The sequence below is a fragment of the Dasypus novemcinctus genome, chromosome 3, assembly GCF_030445035.2.
Source record: "Dasypus novemcinctus isolate mDasNov1 chromosome 3, mDasNov1.1.hap2, whole genome shotgun sequence".
Taxonomy (NCBI): domain Eukaryota; kingdom Metazoa; phylum Chordata; class Mammalia; order Cingulata; family Dasypodidae; genus Dasypus; species Dasypus novemcinctus.
The window spans coordinates 72,207,142-72,226,966 of NC_080675.1; the positions used below are offsets into that span (position 1 = coordinate 72,207,142).

The following is a 19,825-nucleotide window of genomic DNA, read 5'->3' on the forward strand; positions in this document are numbered from 1 at the left end:
AAATCTCAAGTAAAAGCAGATAGGAGAGTAAGAGACTTGTAGGACAAGCTCAAATTTTCTAACACTTTCTTGAATACCTAGAGAAAAAGGAGAAAGAGAATGAGAAGAAAGCAACATTTGAAGAGATGATGGCTAGGAAATTATCAAAATGGCAAGTAATATATAGGAAAATATCAAATACAGAATTAAAAAAACAGTAAATGGAAGTAAAGAAAATAAGACAAAGAAAACTGCTGAAAAAACAAGGACAAAATAAAAACCAGAGGAAAAAGTGATATGTTACTTTATAAATTATGGTAAGAGCTATAGCTAAGTTTATAATAGAAATAATGCAATTCAGAAGATACTGGGAAAAAAAAAAGAAGATACTGGAAAGATCCCTTAATGTTGCTGAAAGAAATAAATTACAACATATAATTCTATATCCACCAAAAAATAACCTTCATAAATTTACATGCAATAATGATGTTTTCAGAGAAACAAAATGGAGGGGATTTGTTGTCATTAGATTACAATTAAAATATATACTAAGGGAAGTTTTTGTAGACAAAAGGAAAATGATAGCCTATGATGGAACAATTCCACTTCAAAATATATAGTCAAACACAAAGGAACATATCTGTTAACAAAAATAGAAAACAAAAACCACAAATCACAACAGAAGAAAACACATTATACCAATGGGTGAAAAGATTTGTGACATTCATCAAATAAAGCATTATATATTTATGAGAAAAAACTATTACTCTGAATTATTTTAGCATCCCATTTTGTGCTGCTATAAAATATGCTTGAAATTCTTCTTAAGTCAGTGTTATGATTTGTAACTATGTACCACAGAAAAGCAGGTTCCTAAACTTAATTCGTTTTGGTGATTATGAAACCATTCTAAGAAGGGCCTTTTGAAGAGGTTACTTCAGTTAAAGTATGGACTAATTCAATCAGGGTGGGTCTTAATACTATTATAAGAGTCTTATAAGCAGAGTGAAATTCAGATAGAGAGAAAGCCATGGGAAGCAAGTGCTGAAGGTAAACAGCAGCCAGAAGAGACGGATCCAGAAGAGAGGAATCAAGGATCAAAGACTACTAGCAGCCAGCCCCAGAACACCAGCCTTTGGGGAAAAAGCATTACCTTGATGACACCTTGATTTGGACCCTTTCTTAGCCTCAAAACCATAAGCTAATAAAATTCCCGTTGGTTAAGCCAACCCATTGCATGATATTGCTTGAGCAGCTAAGGAAACTCAGTCAGTAACAAAATAAGATCTATTGGTATAAAATCCAGAAAGTAATACTTTCCTGTACTTGGTTCATGTATACCTGGAAAGTCAATTCATGACTAATGTATAACATTTTAATAATTTCTCTATTATTTAGGGATAGGATAGAAAACAGATATTTTCAATATAAAATATAAAATATCTTATTTTGAATATGTGCTATTGTTTTTCTATATGTATTTTTAGATACACTAGATTTCATATTAACAGGATTTTATAGAAAATATCCTAGAAAAGATGAAACAAAGACAAATTCAGAATATCCAAAATTGAGAAAATTATGTAACAGAAAACCTACTGAATGTCAGGGCTCTGGCAAGAACTCTATGGAATATATGAACAAAGTAATTTTAGATAATTTTTAAAAATGTGGATAAGTTGTAGGAAAACCAACAAAGGATAGTGTAGAAGCAGAAGCAAGCAGATGTTGCAAACAATATGCTTGAGGGTAAAGGGGAGAAAGTCGTCTTTAGAACTTGCACAGTAGCTGTAAAATATGATCCTCTCACAGTAACTGTGGTCTTTAGACTAGGGATATAATCAATCTCCAAAGACCCAACAGAGAGGAGCTGGGACAAAGAGTTAAATTGCACTTTCCCTATGACTTCCATTGTCTAGCCAGTGTCTCTTAATAGCTGAATTCAACCAGAAAAGGAGGAGGACAAGGGGACTTTGTTCAATGTACTGAGGTCAGCTTTCAATTCCATAGCACAATGAAATCTACACAATGGGTCAAGAGGCAAAAGGATAATATGCAGCATAATCCATCCTTTTGCCCCACAGAATTTCTTCCTGTCTTTTGGGTAAAAAAGCCATTTACTCAACAGAAGGAACACACAAGGTCCAGGCAGCTGTCTGAGCAATTTAATAAACTCCTATCTGATACCTAAATTGCCAGCCACCATCAGTGCTCTTCATATAAGGTAGCAGAGAAAATATGAAAAATAAAAAAATTAATTAGCATAACACAATCTGAGGAGGAAGTCAAGGGAAAAAATCCATTTATAATAGCAACTAAAAGAATCAAATACTTAGGAATAAACTTAACCAAGGATGTAAAGCACTTGCATTCAGAAAACTACAATGCATTTCTAAAAGAAAAAATAAAATAAAATAAAACAAATGGAAGAAACTTCCAAGCTCACAGATTAGAACACTAAATATCATTAAGATGTCAATTCTACCCAATGATATACAGGTTCAATGCAAGCCCAATAAAAATTCCACCCACATTTTTTAAACCAATGGAAAACACAATTATCAAATATATATGGAAGGGTAAGAGGCCACAAAGAGCCAGAAACATCTTAAAAAAGAAAAGTGAAGTTGGAGGACACTCACTTCTGGACTTTAAATTATATTACTTAATATAGTGATAAAAGCAGCATGGTATTGGCATAAAGATAGACACATAGACCAATGAAACCAAACTGATGATTCAGAAACAGGCCCTCATATCTATGGTCAAGTGATTTTTGAAAAGCCTTTCAAATTCACCCAGCTGGTGCAGAACAGTCTATTCAACAAATGATGCTGGCAGAACTGGATATCCATAGCCAAAATAAATAAAAAGACCCCTTTCTCACACTTAATACAAAAATTAACTCAAAATGGATCAAAGCCCTAAACATAAAAGCAAGAATCATAAAGTTCCTAGAAGAAAATATAGGAAAACAGGGAAATGTCTTTAAGATCTGTAGGTAAATATGGATTCTTAAACCTTATACCAAAAGAATGACCAACGAAAGAAAACATGGATAAATGGGACTTCCTCAAACTTAAACACTTCTGTGATTCAAAAGACTTCATCAAGAAGATGAAAAGACTACCTACTCAATGGGAGAAAATACTTGGAAGCCACATATCTGATAAGGGTTTGATTTCATACAACTCAACAGTAAAAGAGATAGCAATCCAATTAAAAAATGGACCAAAGATTTAAATACAAATTGCCATAAAGCACATGAAAAACTTTTCCATATCACCAGTTATTAGGTAAATGAAATCAAAACAACAATGAGATATCATCTAAAACTACATAGAATAGCCATTATTAAAAAAAAAAACAGACAACAATAAATGCCAGAGAGCATGTGGAGAAATAGGAACACTCCTTCACTGTTGGTGGGATTGTAAAATGGTGCAGACTCTGTGGAAGACAATTTGGCGGTTCTTCAGGAAGGTAAATATATAGAACTGCCATATAATCCAGCAATTTCTCTATGTAGGAACATATCCAGAAGAACTAAAAACTGTGACACAAACAGACATCTGAACACCAATGTTCATAGTGGTGTTAATCACAAATGCCAAAAGATGGAAACAACTCAAGTGTCCATCAACCAATGAACGGATAAACAAAATGTGGTATATACATATGATGGAATACTATCTGCAGTAAGAAGATATGAAATTGGGTCACATATTATGACATGTCTGAACCTTGAGGACATAATGCTAAGTGAAGTAAGCCAGACACAAAAGGAGAAATATTGCATGTCTCATTAATATGAACTAAATACGAAGAATAAACACATGGAGTTAAATCTTAGAGTATAGGTTATTAGGAGATAAGAGGAGGGCTGAGAAGTACTGATGCTTAATGTATGTAGAAGTTTTAATTAACTTGACTATGAAAGTGTGGAAATGGATAGATTTGATGGTAATACATTATAGCAAGTAGCGGCTTATTTACAAATGGGATTATGGCTGTAAAGGGTAGTTTGGGGAAGTAAATGTCAATTGAAAGAAAGCTAGAAAATAATCTAGGGACTGAGTGATACAGTGAACCCATAAGTGGTTGAGAATTATGTTGATGGTACAGATGTAAGTGTTCTGTGAGCTAGAGCAGATGTACATCATCATTGCAGGGTGATGAAATGTGGAGAAGAGTGGGAAAAATAAAATTGGTGTAACCTATGGGCTATGGTTAACAGCAATACTATAATATTCTTGCATCAATGCCAGAGATGTACTGTGTTGATAATGGGGGGTTATGGAAAAAGTGTGCCAAATGTACACTATGAACCATGGTTAGTGGTAATACTCTGATGATATTATCTAATCATCTGTAACAAATATTCCACCATGGTGTGATGTGCTGATGAAGGGGTGTTATATGGGGATTCTACACATGTGCATGATTGTTTTTTAGGTTCACAATCTCTGTAATAAAAAATATATTTCAAAAAAATAAGGTGGGTTGGGGGAAAAATACATCAAGTGTAAGATAGGGACTATAGTCATTAGTAACGTTTTGATAATGCTCTAGCATAGTTTGTAACAAATGTTTCACAAGAATGCAAGGTGGTAGAGAGGTGATGTATGGGAACCTTGTGTAATATTATGTATGTTTATTTTGTAAGTTCACAAAGTTTACTATACACTTATTGTTTATGCATGTTCATGTATGAATGATATACTTCAATAAAAATATATTAAAAAATTAATGAGCATAGGAAATTGCTGATATATCCCCTACTTTTCTAGCTTGCAGAGTAGTCTACATTGAAATTAATAAATCCCTTCTCCCACCTTCTTCCTTGTTTCCCCTAAGTTTTGTCCAGTAGCACCTTGGCTAGACAAAGCTTCTTTATATAATTGGGCAACCCAAGCTTTCATTCTAATAGGGATTGTGTTTTTGGGTCGCTGCAGTTTTCCATTGACCAGAATGGAGTATTTGACAAGGAAATCCTAAGAAATACTAAAAAATTCTTAGTTCTATAATTAGTTTTGTTTGTCTCTACTCTGTAGCAGAAATACAATAAGTCCAAAGGACTGAAATGGACCACACTGATCAATTAACCGATGTCTTCTTTTGCCTGTTCATGGGCAGGAAATTTATCAAAGAGCAAAGAGGAAGTTTTGGTTTCTAATTCATATGAACCATGATCATGTTTCCCTCTCAAAGCATTAGGAGGAAGTGAAAACCCACTGAGTATGAACAAAATTCCTCTAGAGGTATATTTGTTATAATATTAAGAGGAACTACCCAACTTGTTGGTTTACAGATCCATGTCTTTGGTTGTGCAAGAGATGGCACCATATTTTTGCTCCTGGTTTAAGGTATATACTGAATCATTAGGATAGCACTAGAAGCCTGGAGAGGGTTCTCTCCCCGTTAGAGTTTTAACTGAGCCTACAGCAGAAATGCTAGATGCTTGTGGAATATGAGAGATGTGATAGGACCAGTGATTTTCCAAAACACACCACTGTACTATATATTATGTTATGAAATGATGAATCCCTTTTTGGAGGTGATACAAAAGATAACATGAATATAGTACTTTATGCACACAGATGTGGTGCTGACAAAGGCACTATAGATATGGAGGAAAATCTAAACCCATCATTTTTGTCCTCATTTTCCAGCTGCTTAAACAAATACCATACAGTGGGTTGACCTAAACAATGGGAATTTATTGGCTCACAGGTTTGAGGCTAGAAAAAATTCAAAATTGAGGCATCAGCAAGGTGATGTTTTTCCCCCAAAGACTGTAGCATTCTGGGGTTGGCTGGCAGTGATTCTTAGTCCTTGACTTTTCCATCACATCCCACACATGGTGATCACTTCTTTCTCCTCCAGGTTTAGGTGACTTCCATCTTCTCCCCATTTTTTCTCTCTATGTCTGTGTGGTTGTCCTTGTGGTGGTTTGAAGCTTCAAGGACCCCAGAAAAACAAGTTTCTAAAAGTAATCCATTCCTTTGTTTGTGAACCCATTGTACATAGGTTATAATTCTGATGAGGTTACTTCAGTTAAGAAGATGTGGCTCAACTCAATCAGGATGGGTCTTAATCCTATTACTATTGTCCTTTATAAGCAGAGTAAGATTCAGTTAGACAGAAAGCCACAGAGGAAATAGCCTGAGGTGGAATTCAACAGAACCCAGAAGAGAAGAGAGAGACCAGGAGATGATACCATGTGTCTTGCCAAGTGACAAACTAAGGATCAAGGATCAACAGCACCCAGCCCCAAAAAACCACGGTCCTTGAGAGAAAGCATCCTCTTGATGATACCTTAATTTGAATTTTCTTATAGTCTCAAAACTCTAAGCTAATAAATTCCCATTATTTAGGCCAACCAATTTCATGGTATTTGCTTGTGCAGCCCAGGAAATTAAAACCATTTGCCTTTAGCTGTTTATTAAGGACTCCAGTAAACCATGTTAAAGCTCAACCTGACTTGGTTGGGCCATACCTTATAACTGAACTAATATCCTTAAGAGATCCTGTTTACAATGGGTCCATACAATCACAATGCAGACCAAGACCTAGAATATTGCAAAACTGGGGCACACAATTTACTCCACCACATTACGTGACTCTCTTTGAGAGGAAAATGTACTGATCCCACATGATGTAAGCAGTTCAGTATAATTATCCTGACACCAAATGACTTGTTGGTACACAACAAATGATTTGTTGGTACACCAAATGACTTGTTGGTTATATTACCAGAGCTCAGAATTGGTTCCTGATATTGGTACATGGAGACATCAGCAGTTGTGATAGAGGATCAATCTTGAGGTAGTGGTGTAGCAGATGCACTATCTTGACATATTTTTCAAGGGCATTTTAAGCTAACTTTGGAATAGTTGAGAGGAGAGATTGATTGATTTCCACATTTTGTCCATATTAGTGAGAGGTTCCTCTCATAGAATGTCAGACTATTTAGTACATTCTGACAGAAATAACCACATAATTTTACCTCAGACATCTTTGTTGCAAATTGTTCATTCTTGTTTTTTTACAAATCCGTGATCAGTCAACCAATCTGTTGGCCATCTCCGATGAACCACTATAGATCTCTACCTCAATATTCTCAATTCTATTTAAAGAGATCAGTCTGATTTACAACATAAAGTTTTCCTTCATTACTTTTTTTCCTTGCTACAACTAAATGTGGCCATAAATGTGACAGCTTTCTGTCAGAATGACAAAGAGGATAAACAACATGTAGCATATCCATAAAATGGAATTTTATCCAGAAATAAAAAAGATATAATTATCTATAACATAGGTGAATCTTGAAATCAATGTTAATTGAAAAAATGCAAAAAAAAAAAAGACCATATATTGTATGATTCCATTTATTTGCAATGCCCACAATAGGCAAACATATAGTGACAGAAAATAAATTAGTGGTTTCCTAGGGGTGTGGGTGGAGATAGGGGGTGACTTGCTAATGGGTATGGCATTTCTATTTGGGATAATAAAAACATTATACACTAATTGTATAATTGTGGTGAGAGTTGTACAACTAAAAGCCACTAAATTGCACATTTTTAAATGAGTGAGTTGTATGATATGCAAATTATATCTGAATGAATTTGTTCCAAAAAATGGAACACAAAAAATATATTTTGAAATTTTCAATAATTGTAAAATTAAATTAGGTCATAACAGTGAAAAATTTAAAAATAAATTTAAAAGGAATGCAATATTTGTACAATGAAAACTACAAATCATTGTTGAAAGAAATCAAAGAATGCCTAAATAAAAGGGAAGCCCTCCCATATGCATGGAGGAGAGGAGGTCTTAATAATGATGAAATGACAATATTACCTAATTGATCTAGAAATTCAATATAATTTCTGTCAAAATTCCAGTTGCATTTTTGCAGAAACGGTGACACATGCTAAAATTCATAAAGAAATGCAAGGGACCCATTATAGCCAAACATTTTGAAGAGAAAAAAGTTATGATTCACATTAAGCAATTTTAAAACTTACTATAGAGCTTTATAATCAGGAAGAATGGTAGATAGAGACATAAAAGATAGGCATAGATTAACAGAAAAGAATTTAGAGTGTAGAAATAAATCCTTACTTTGATGGTCAATTTTCAAGAAGGGTGACAAGATGATTTCATGTAGAACAGACAGTCTTTCCAAAAACTGGTGCTGGGACAACTGGATATCTACATGAAAAAGAATGAAGTTGTACTCTTTTTTTTACAACTCTTACATAAAAACATGATTAAATTTTTGTGACCTGTAATTAGGAAATAGTTTCTTAGATATGACACCAAAACTTGAGAGGAAATTTAAACAAAATTGATAATTTGAACTTCTTCAAAATTTAAAACTTTACATCATCAAAAGACACCATCAAGAAAATAAAAACACAACACACAGAATGGAAGAAAATATTTGGGATCATATATCCAAGGGTACTGATATCCAAAACATAAAAAGAACTCTTACCAGACAATAATAAGAAGACAAAAGCCCAATTTAAAAATTAGGCAAATAATATGAAGAGACATTCCTCTGAAGATACACAAACAACCAATGTCTTAGTTTGTCACAGTGCTGCTGATGCAAAGTACCAGAAATGAATTTGCTTTCACAATGTGAATTTTATTTAGGGTAAAAACTTATGTGGCCATGAAATGTCCAAATCAATGTATCAGCAGAGATTCTTTCTCACCAAAGTCAGCTACTGGTGATACTAGGGTCCTACCATGTGGCAGAGCAAGATGACCTCCTATCTCTGCTGAGGTCCCTGCCTTCCCTACCAGAATCCACAGTCTCCTGGAGCTCTGCTGTAGGCAACCAGGTCATAGGGCTTTTCTCTTTCCAGGTCTTTCTCTTTGTGTCTTGATTTTATAAGACTCGGCAAGAAAGTAGAGACTCAACCTGAGTCATGCCTCACTGATGTAGTCCAATCAAAAGTAATTTAGGTGAAGCAGCTGTGGCTCAAGCAGTTGGGTGCCCACCTACCATATGGGAGGTCCCAGGTTCAGTTCCCAGTGCCTCCTAAAGAAGATGAGCAAAACAGGGAGCTGACATGATGGGCTGGTGCAGCGAGCTGATGCAATAAGATGACACAATGAGGAAACACATTGAAAGACACAACAAGCAGGGAGCAGAGGTGGTCCAAGTGATTGGGCACCTCACTCCCACATGGGAAATCCCGGGTTTGGTTCCCAGTGCCTCCTGAAAAGAAAACAAGCACACAGAGAGCAGACAGTGAGCCCAAACAACAAAGGGGGGGGGGGGGGGAATAAAAACATAAATAAATCTTTATAAAAAAGAAAAAATCTAAGCAATCTAAAATGAATCTAATGTAATCAAAGGGTTCCACACCCACAGGAACAGATTAGTTTTTTGGAGATTCACCAAATTCAAGCCGTCACAACTAATAAGCATATGAAAAGATGCTCAACATCATTAACCATAAGAGAAATGTAAATCAAAATCGCAATAAACTATCACTTCATACCCACTAGAACATCTATAGCCACAAAAAAGATTCAATAACATGTAATGGCAAGCCTGTGGAGATCTTAGAACACTCTTACTTTGCTGATGGGAATGTAAACAGTGCTGCTGCTTTGGAAAACAGTTTGACATTTCTTTAAAATTTTGAATATAGAGTTACCATATAACCCAATGATTCCACTCCTATGTAAATATCAAAAGAAATGAAAACAAAATGTTTCTCAAAAACGTACATAAATACTCAAAGCAGTATTAATATAATAATAAAAAGGAGGAAACAAGCACAATGTCTGTCAATTATTGAAGATGTATTAGGTTCTTGCAAAAGGAATTGCGGTTTGGATCATGAATTTTAAATCCTTATAACCAATGCCCGCTACAGGCGTTGCAGTTTTTGGTGCATTTTATCGATGTGCTGAGCATACTTCTCAGATGTAATGGTTTCCTGGCATTAAGAAGTAGTAGTGGATCAGACTGGCAACAGACCACCAAACAGTGACCATGATCTTTTTTTGGTGTTAGTTTGGCTCTGGAAAGTGCTTTGGAGCTTCTTCTCGGCCCAACCACTGCGCCGATTGTCACTGGTTTTCGTATAAAATCCACTTTTCATTGCACGTCACAATCTGATTGTGAAATGTTGATTGTCATTGCGTAGAATAAGAGAAAACAACACTTCAAAACAATGCTTTTTTGGATTTTTGGTCAGTTCATGAGACACCCACTTATTGAGCTTTTTCGCCTTCCGAATTTGCTTCAAATGCCAAATGACCATAGACTGGTTGACGTTGAGTTCTTCAGCACCTTCTCATGCAGTTTAAGAGGATCAGCTTCAGTGATTGCTCTCAATGGGTGGTTATCAACTTCCCATGGACAGCCACTATGCATCTCATCTTCAAGGCTCTCATATCCTTCGCAAAACTTTTGAACCACCACTGCATTGTACTTTTAATAGCAGTTCCTGGCCAAATGCATTGTTGCTGTTGTGAGTTTTCTCTGCTGTTTTACGACCCATTTTGAACTCAAGTAAGACAATCGTTTGAATTTGATTTTTGTCTAACGTGATTTCCATAGTCTAAAATAAATATGAAATAAACAGCAAGTAATAAGTCATTAACAAAAAAACATAAAGTGAGAATTTCACATTAGAATGATGTATAATGTAACCACATTTATTTAAGAATGTGTGCTAATGTCAGATGGCAAATTTCAATAATGCAAAACCGCAATTACTTTTGCACCAACCTAATAAATAAAATTTGGCATATCCCTACACTGGAATATTATCCATAAATAAAAAGGAATGAAATATTGGCTATATGCTACAACACAGATGAACCTTATGTTAAGTGAAAAAAAGTAAAAAAGAAAATATTTATGTATTGTACTATTCCTTTTATAAGCAATTCCTACAATAAGCAAACCTATAGAGACAGAAACATTAGGGTTGTGGATGGGGATGGGGAATAACTTGCTAATGGTATTGCATTTCTATATGGGGTGATAAAAATTAGATTGTGGTGATGGTTGTATACAACTCAGTGGATTGCACATAAGTTCATTGTACAATATGCAAATTATATCAATGAATTGCTCCAAAAAATACTCAAAAATAAAAAAATATATAAATTTAATTTTTTTGTGTCATTTACTGCTTGAAAAGGTAAATGTTATCATATAATAAATTAGGAATAAATGTTGTGAAAAATAATAAAGTGCAGAAATCTTAGTAGAGGAAAGAAACAGAATCATTAAAAAAAAAACTCCTGATTAATCCAAGAGGAAAAAATTCAACCAAAAAGAAGGCAGGAGAGAAAAAAATTATTTGTATCAAATATGCCAGAGAAAGAAAAAATCAAACTTTAAATTAGTATGTTTAGACTAAAATTTATATGCAATTATATGAGCTTTAAATGGACTAAATGCTCCAAATAGAAGTATGTCACACTGAGTTAAAAGTAATACACTTCATGCTATTTCAAGAAACACATATAAAATATGTTTTATTGATAACAAAACATGGAAAAAATTTACATGCAAATGTTAACCAAAAGCAAGCTGGTATGCAATATAACAATATTAATATTAGATAGCATAGACTTTAAGTTAAAAGAAAACATTTGTAGATAAAAAAGGAGATATTTCAAAGGAAGATATAAAAGTTACAATGTATATGCATTCAACAGTGTGGCCTGATAATGTGTGAAACAATATAAATAAACTCATAATCATCGGATATATGTTAATAATCTAGTTTCTTTTATATGACAGGATAAGGAGGAAAAGTAATCAGGACAAATGTATATTACTTGAAAAGCATGTTTAACTAGTTGCTCTAATAAACATTATACATGTATGTCTGTAAGTCATGTATATTATGACACTGCACATATCACTGCAAAATACACATTTCTAAGCACACAGAAAATATTTTAAAACAAATTCTTTGAAAAAAATCAAGTCTATAAATATTAAAGAGACTGAAATTATTCAGAATATGTTCTCAGACCACAGTGCAGTTAAGCTAGGAATTAATAAGAAAAACATATCTATAAAATCTGCATATGTATTAAATTGAACAGAGCACTCTAAATAATTCATGGGTAAAAAAGAGAAGGCAATATGCAAATTATAAAACATGTTTAATTAATTAATAATGAAAACTCTACACATCTTATAGGATACAACTAAAGTCATTAAGTCATAAATACATACCTCTAAAGAAATACATTGGAAGAAAAGAGACTGAAAATCAAAAAATAATCATCAATCTCAAGCAGTTTTTAAAGGAGCAGAAAATTAAGAACAATGAAAGTAAAAGAAAGAAAACAATAAAAATAGGGTCAGAAAACAATGAAATATAAAACAAATGTACCATGGACAGAATTTTTAAAAAACCAAAATGTTAGTGAAAATAAAAAATAAATCTGGGTACCTCCTGGAAGACTGATTAAAGAAAGGAAAGGAGACTTCATTAGAGATAATAAAGGCATTAAAATATATATGTCTATTAGAACAACTGGACCCTTAAATTTGAAAATTTATTTGACATGGACAAATTTTTATGAAAGTATAAGTACGACATCTTATATTTGAATATTTCTTTCATTAATAATGAAGTACAATTCATAATGAAAAAAATCCTCCACCAAGGAGCAAGTGGTTACACTGATTAAGACTTTCAAACAAATAAAGAAAATTTAATAGCAATCTTATACAAACTCTTTGAAAGGAAGTTTTAAAAAAATATGAAACACTTTCAACTCATATTATGAAGTCAACATAACATTAATACTAAATAGTGGTGAGGATGTTATTAAATGGAAAATTATGAACTAAACTCAGTAAGGAATACAGACAAGCACATACATAACATAATATTACTTAATTGAAGTGATCCATATATAAAATGACAAGATATAATGACCCATTTGAATTAATTTCAATATCGTTTTTAACATTTCAAAATTAGTCAGTGTAATTTTTTGAAAAATAATACAGTAAAAGAAAAATATTATTTCAATAACTGCTGTAAAGAATTTGAGAAAATTCTACACTCATTCTGATTTTTAAATAAACAAAACACAAAAAATTTGTAAACTGTGGACAGAATAGGAACTACATAATCTGATAAATGGCACATACAAATATTATTCTTCCTGATGAAATACTGAAAGACTTCTCTCTGAGAATGTAAAAAAATGTCCACTATTGCCATTTCTATTTAAAATGTACTTGATTGTCCTACTCAGTAAAAGAATATAAATGAAATGTGTAAATAATAGAAAGGAAAAGATAAAACTGTTTTTGTTTGTAGACAGAAAATGTACAAAGAAAACTAAAGCTTCAAATTAAATGACAGCATTTTGGCAAAATGAAAAATAGCCAAATATCTTAGTGAAAACCATATAGTAAAGTAAAGTAAAGAGAAGCTAAAGAGAAGCTTTAAGTAAAGAGAAGCTAAATAAATATTTTTAAGGCCTCAAACTTCTCTCATACAAATCTCTTTCAGAGTTGTAAGTAGCAAAATTAATTTGTGCATTCCCACAGCCACTGTTGCAATTCACTGCTCTAGGCACTCAGTATCTTTTGTCTGGATAACTCACTAATTCATTCTATGGTAGTTTGAGACTGTACATACCCCCAGAAAATTATGTTCTTAAAGCTAATACATTCCTATGGGTGTGAACCTATTGTGGGTTGGAATTTTTAATTAGATTACTTCAGCTAAGACTTTTGATTATGTTACTTCCACTAAGGTGTTGCTCAGGGTGGCTCTTAATCCTCTTCCTGGATGAATATGCAGAGAGAGAAAGAAAGCTAGGGAGAAAGCTAGGAATGCCAGGAGCTAAAAGAACAAAACTTGGAAGAGAAGGGAGAGACAAGCAGATACCACCACATGCCTTGCCATGTGAAAGAGGAGTTCAGGATCACTGGCAGCCAGTCTCTGGGGAGAAAGCATCACCTAATGGTGCCTTGATCTGACATTTTAATGAGCTTGTAAGCTTATGAATCCCTATTTTAAAAGCTAACCCATTTCTGGTATATTGCATGTTGGCAGTCCAGCAGACTAAAACAATGCTTGAATATCATTCCAAGTGGCATTCCAAATGAGCAAATGTAATCCCGTCATATTCTCAGTAAAATGTCTTTCAGTCTGTTGGGGATTGAATCATGTCCCCCACCATCATGTTCAAGTCCTAACCCCTGAGCCTGTGGATGTGAACCCATTTGTAAATAGGATCTTTGAAGATGACGTTAGTTAAGGTAAGGTCTTAAATAATCAGGAAGGGCATTAAACCAATATGGCTGGAGTCCTTATAAGCAAAGAGATTTGGAGATGGCAATAGAAGTGAGGAAAAAACAGAAGAAGACAGATAAACATGACTTGCCAAAGGATTGCTGGCAAGTTACCATTGGAAGGGTATAGACATTAGGAAAAGCATGACCCATTGATAGATTGACTTTGGACTTGTAGCCATCAAAACTTTGAGACAATACATTTTTATGCTATTAGAGAACTGCCTCTGTCACTCCAGGTTAATCTAGAAAAAGGACTAGTTATATTATTCTACCTCCTTGACCTGGACATGGAGGCCATCAGATGAAAAAAGCTAGGATATCTGGGTCATTTGCCTTAATTATCTGATTTTAGATGGAAGTGGAATGGGAACTCTATCCTCAAATAATTTTAAATAGTTTCAGCAACTTGATTAAATATAATATAGAGAGTATATGCTGTGTGCCAGTAGAAAATAAATGTAAATATTTTTGTATGCTGTGGAAATATGTCCATAATAAAATGTTAAATAAAAAATAATTAGCTTCAAAACAATATTTTTGCTGATTCCATTTATGTTTAAAATTATATGTGTTGTCTATATGGGTATATTTATTTCTGGTTTGTAAAGAATAGATCTAAGAGAATAAAATATAAAATAAAATTACTAATATTTGTAATAAAAGGGAAGAAAAATTACATTTTATCCTTTCTAAAATCCTGTAATGTTTGAAATTTTATAATTATTCTCCAAATAAAACAAATGAATAAAATGAAGTATTTTTTCTTCTAGTACTGTCTGTGTGAAGTGTTGAAGAGCTTCTTTTTAGGCTGGTTCCTCTGAACTTCCTGGCTTTTTTATTTGTTTTTTCCTAGGATGTAGTGGGTATTCTGAGCTTTATTTTTCTTTTTAGGTGATGCTGACAGTGAGAATTATTTGGACCCATTCTCCTGGGAGCTAATTCTAGAATACTTGTTCAAAAATCAACAAGATTGGATCATGGCTACATCATCTCCCTATATAATCCATGTATCTTTTCTTTTTAAGAGATTATTTTATTTCTCCCCCTCAACCTGATCTCCCTGTTGTCTGCTCTCTGTGTCCATTCACTGTGTGTTCTTCTGTGTCTGCTTGTATTCTTAGTAGGTGCCTCTGGGAACTGATCCTGGGACCTTCCAGAGTGGGAGAGAGGCGATTACTCTCTTGTACCATCTCAACTCCCTTTTCTGCTATGTCTTCTTATTTTTCTCTCCTTTGTGTCTTTTGTTGCATCATCTTGCTGTGACAGCTCTCCGTGTTGGCTGGCATTCCTGTGCGGGGCAGTTTTCCCCCACATGGTGGCATTCCCATGCAGAGGGGCACTCCTGCATGGGGCAGCATTCCAGCATGAGCTGACACTCTGTTGAGCCAGCTTGCCGCATTGGCCAGCTTGTCCTCACAAGGAGGCCCTGGGCATCAAACCCTGGACCTCCTAAATGGTAGATGGGAACTCAATTGGCTGATCCACATCTGTTTTCCTCCATGTATCTTTGTATAAATGAACCACAGTAGCCAGCTCAAAAAACCATTTATTTGTTGAAAAAATTTTTGAGCATTTTAATTTATAGTACTCCCTAAATATGGCTGCAGGTGAGCAAAGTAACCTCTGAAACATTCCTCTTCTGAGATACAAAAATTAGTATTTTTAGTGTTTGGCCTGAGCCAGGAAGGAGTTTGGCCATGGTCTACTTGTTATATTGAAGGGGGAGAGATGACTTTACCAGACAGTAGGGATGATGATGTTATTCCTTATGAAGGTATTTCTATTAAACACTTCTTTCTCTCAAATACATGTACATGGATATAGTTTTACCATTTGGAGAGAGATGAATTTGTTGAGAGGGGACTTGGAAAGCTACATTATAGCAAATAAAATCTTTTAGAACTCTTCTCTATGTCGTTAGCCCTAAATATAATCTGACTCTCTTGACTTGTAGCTAATAAAGTTTCCTGCTCCAGGAGTGTGCTGGGCATGGCTTGTACTGACTTACAAGATCATTTGTTACATTTTCAGGAGTTTTGTGAAGTGGTTAACCTTATATTGGTAGCTTGCAATTGGACACAGTGGAAGTATTTACACCTAGAAATACATAAATGCTATAAATCAAGACTTCTCCCCAATCACCCTGTTCCAGCCAGCTCTTAAATATTTGACAACACACCATTGTGTAAGATCCTCCCAGATGAATGTTCTTGGTCATAATTTACATCATCACCAATACTACATGGTCCATTATATGAGGACAGAATTTGTACTACAATACATAGCAGTAGAAAGAAAACTAGGCAGCACCAATCTTAGTGAAGTGAGGGTAGGAGAGGTTTCAAAGAAGAGTAAACACACAAAAGGCCTGGAAAGGCCAAGAAAGACTGTGATTGAGAAATATCCATTGAAGTTCACAATTAAGACTTGATCAATTTCTATATAGTGGTGGAGAGAAAACATTTTGCAGAGGATTGAGAAGAATATGGGAGAAGAGGAAGTGGTAAACATGAGTTTCTTTGGAGTACTCTGGAAAGTTTCACTTTCAAGAGGAGACTGAAAGGACAGAGATTAGAGAAGAATACAGGATGAAAGGAAGGATTTTTACTTTTTTTTTTTTTTTTTATTTCATTTTGTTTTTAGCATAGTCCAGGACCATTAGTAGACTGAGGAAGAGGCTGAAGAGAAAGTGTGAATATATAACAGAAAAATTACTTGACGGAGCCAGGTCTTTGTGAGGTGAGGAGATCAAGAGCATAACTCAGGAGACAGGAAAAAAAAATCAGGTATAAGCAGACTAGGATAAAAATTGATTTGGAAGTAGGAAGTTGAGAGAGTTTGCATATAATGACCTCTTTCTTTAGAAGAAGGGAGGGGAACATAGTTGTTTGACCATGTTCTGGGAAGTAAGGACTTGGTAGGGTCTGGAGAGAGTGGTAAAGGTTTGGGATGGCCCCTGGGGTGAGCAAGTAAGGATTGTTGTCTAGGAAAAAGCTAGAGTAATGTAAGGACATTGTTTCTATTCTTGTATTTGACTTTTGTTCTTTTCATTCTACATTTCGGTTAGCTACTTGAGGTGCATTTGAAATAGAAAACAGTATCTGCTCTCAATATGAAAATATTGGTAGATAGTTATTCAAAAATTAAAGTTTGCTTTTTTCAAATTTGGATCTAACCTGTTTTATTCCCCTTATCCCCCACCACTCCTTCCCAGGACTCTATACTCCAGTCATCCTAGTCAGCCTGTTCTTTCCCCAGTCATCTAGACTCTTTCATTTCACTTATAATGGAAATAACCCATTCCCTTTTCCTTCTGCCTGTTTTCAACCTTCAAGATTCATCTTAAACGTCCTCATCTCCAGAAGATAGTCAAGGACTTTCCATTGAGCCTAAATTGCTTTCTTCTTTTTATAGATTTATAGTAAAGAACTTGCAATACTCTATAATTATTCCTTTATATATTCGTGTCTTTTTACAAATTCTGAGACATACAAGTATAGGAGATGTATCTTATGCATCTTTTATCACTGTATCTAGCATGTCCCATAGTGTTTAGAATGTGGGACAAACAAAAGGAATATATGCTTAATAAATTTAATAATAAATGAATGAATAAAAAGATGAGTTGCACCCAAATTTCTCACTGTGGTAATCGAAATTATAAATAGTAGTACTGAAGCAGGCTAGGGTATCAATAGATGGATTTGGAACCTGGCAAAAAGTCCATGTGGACATCATTACTTCCTAGATGACTGTTGGAAGACCCTCATGAGATTCTGCCATTTGGAACAAGATTTCCTCTTGGAGCCAGGAGAAGCCCCAGATATTCTACAGGGAACATATCATTGAACCCTACCGGGGGATTGGTGGGTGGGGTAATAAATCAAAACAGCCAACAGTTGGGACTCCTCCCACATCATTAGCAAAGGGGCAGAATAATTAATAGTTTAAGAAGGAAGGGCAAAGGGCTTCTGTTCTCTTGCCTTCACCCTGTCCCAGTCCAGTTCTCTGAGCCCGTTCATGCCTTATTCTGGCTTCTTCACCCCTGCCTGGACCAAGACACAAGTAAATCTGTGGATTTATAATCTGTAATGGTGAATTATATTCTATAAATCAGCCCTCTTTATCACTCTTCAGCTTCTTCCTCTCTACCTGGGACCCATAATCTGTTATTTTCTCTCATTTCTCTTCCCTCCCTACCTGAATAAATTAGTGGCCTAATCAACATGGCTTGCTCTGGAAATTCTTCAAATGTCTAGTCAAGAACCTAGACAAAATCCAGCAACAGTACCACCATCTTTAAATAATCTTGCTTTCCTGAATGTGGAAAAATAAATAGCAGTATGCAATGCGAAAGCAGAGTCCACAGAAACATAGTTTGAGAGTTGCATCATTCCAGTGATCTACTTCCTAAGTGTTTTACCACATAGATAATAGAAATAACAACATCTATCTTTTTTTCTATTTTCAGAGAAATAGTATACTTCAATTGGTTAAAACTATGGGATATAAGTCAAATTGCTTGTGCTCCATCAAATCATTGTTCTGTCATTGAATATTTGTGGGACCTTGATCGTGCTACTAAAACTTTTTGTCTTGGATTTTCTCTATAAAATGAGAATAATAATATCCACTACAGTTAATTGTGAAAGTAAAATAGCATATAACATATTTAGATAAGGACTTTGCACATAGTAAGTGTTCATTACTACCTATTACATTAATAGGTATTTTATGAATTTTAAGTCTAATTATAATTAATTAAGGGAGGATTCCTGAATGTCTAGAAGGCTCATTAACCAATGTGTGACAAGTTCACTACCTAACATATATTAGTGATGAAAAATGTGCTTGTAAATAATTCAGAAAACCAAAATTTGAAATTCATGCATGAGAAGGGGAGCACATTTCCCATGGTTTCTTTCTCTTATTATTGCCTCTACTTGGACTTTAGTTACTTGGGGGAAGGGCTATGTTTTATTCAAATTTTTATCTCCAAAACCTAATACAATGCCTAACGGGCAATATGTAATATGCAAGGAATACCTGTTAAATGTGTGAATCAATTAGGTTAAAACTATACGTTCAGTCTCTAAATGTTGATCATGTTTATAGAAAATGAGTCTCTTTGGTTATTGACTGGACCACTAACTATAGTCAGTAGTTTCCCACACGCTGTCCATTTGCTTTACTTTATGTAAGAAGAACCTGATAAGAGAAAGTGCTTTAATGCACACATGTCACATGACTTTCCTGAAAAACACTAATATTGGACTTTCCAAAGATGATAAATCTAAAGTTCTATATCTTTGCAAATGTGTCAATCTCAGTTGAATACATTCATGGAGGACAATTCCCCTACAGCACAAAATTCAGTGGAAAATCCTACATATCAGGGAACAAAAGAGGTTACAGGTCAATTACTTACTAATTACTACACAAACTAATTCTTGAAGAGTTCCTAAGTAGTATCTATCAGTTCTCTACACACTAAAAAAAGCATCTACAGTGATGCATAAT

At 34.4% G+C, this 19,825-nt stretch overlaps 1 protein-coding gene across 26 annotated transcripts in view; it reads right to left on the minus strand.

The window, feature by feature from the left end:
* The window catches only part of LRFN5 (leucine rich repeat and fibronectin type III domain containing 5), a 311,670-nt gene that overhangs the window by 66,482 nt on the left and 225,363 nt on the right, over positions 1–19,825 (minus strand). For 23 of the 26 annotated variants that reach the window (XM_058293513.2, XM_058293522.2, XM_058293507.2 and 20 more), the window contains one exon: positions 8,110–8,199. The exons of the other annotated variants lie outside the window; for them this stretch is intronic. The gene's annotated coding sequence lies outside the window, so the exon portion shown is untranslated. The remainder of the gene's footprint in view (positions 1–8,109; positions 8,200–19,825) is intronic. 26 annotated transcript variants of the gene reach the window in all.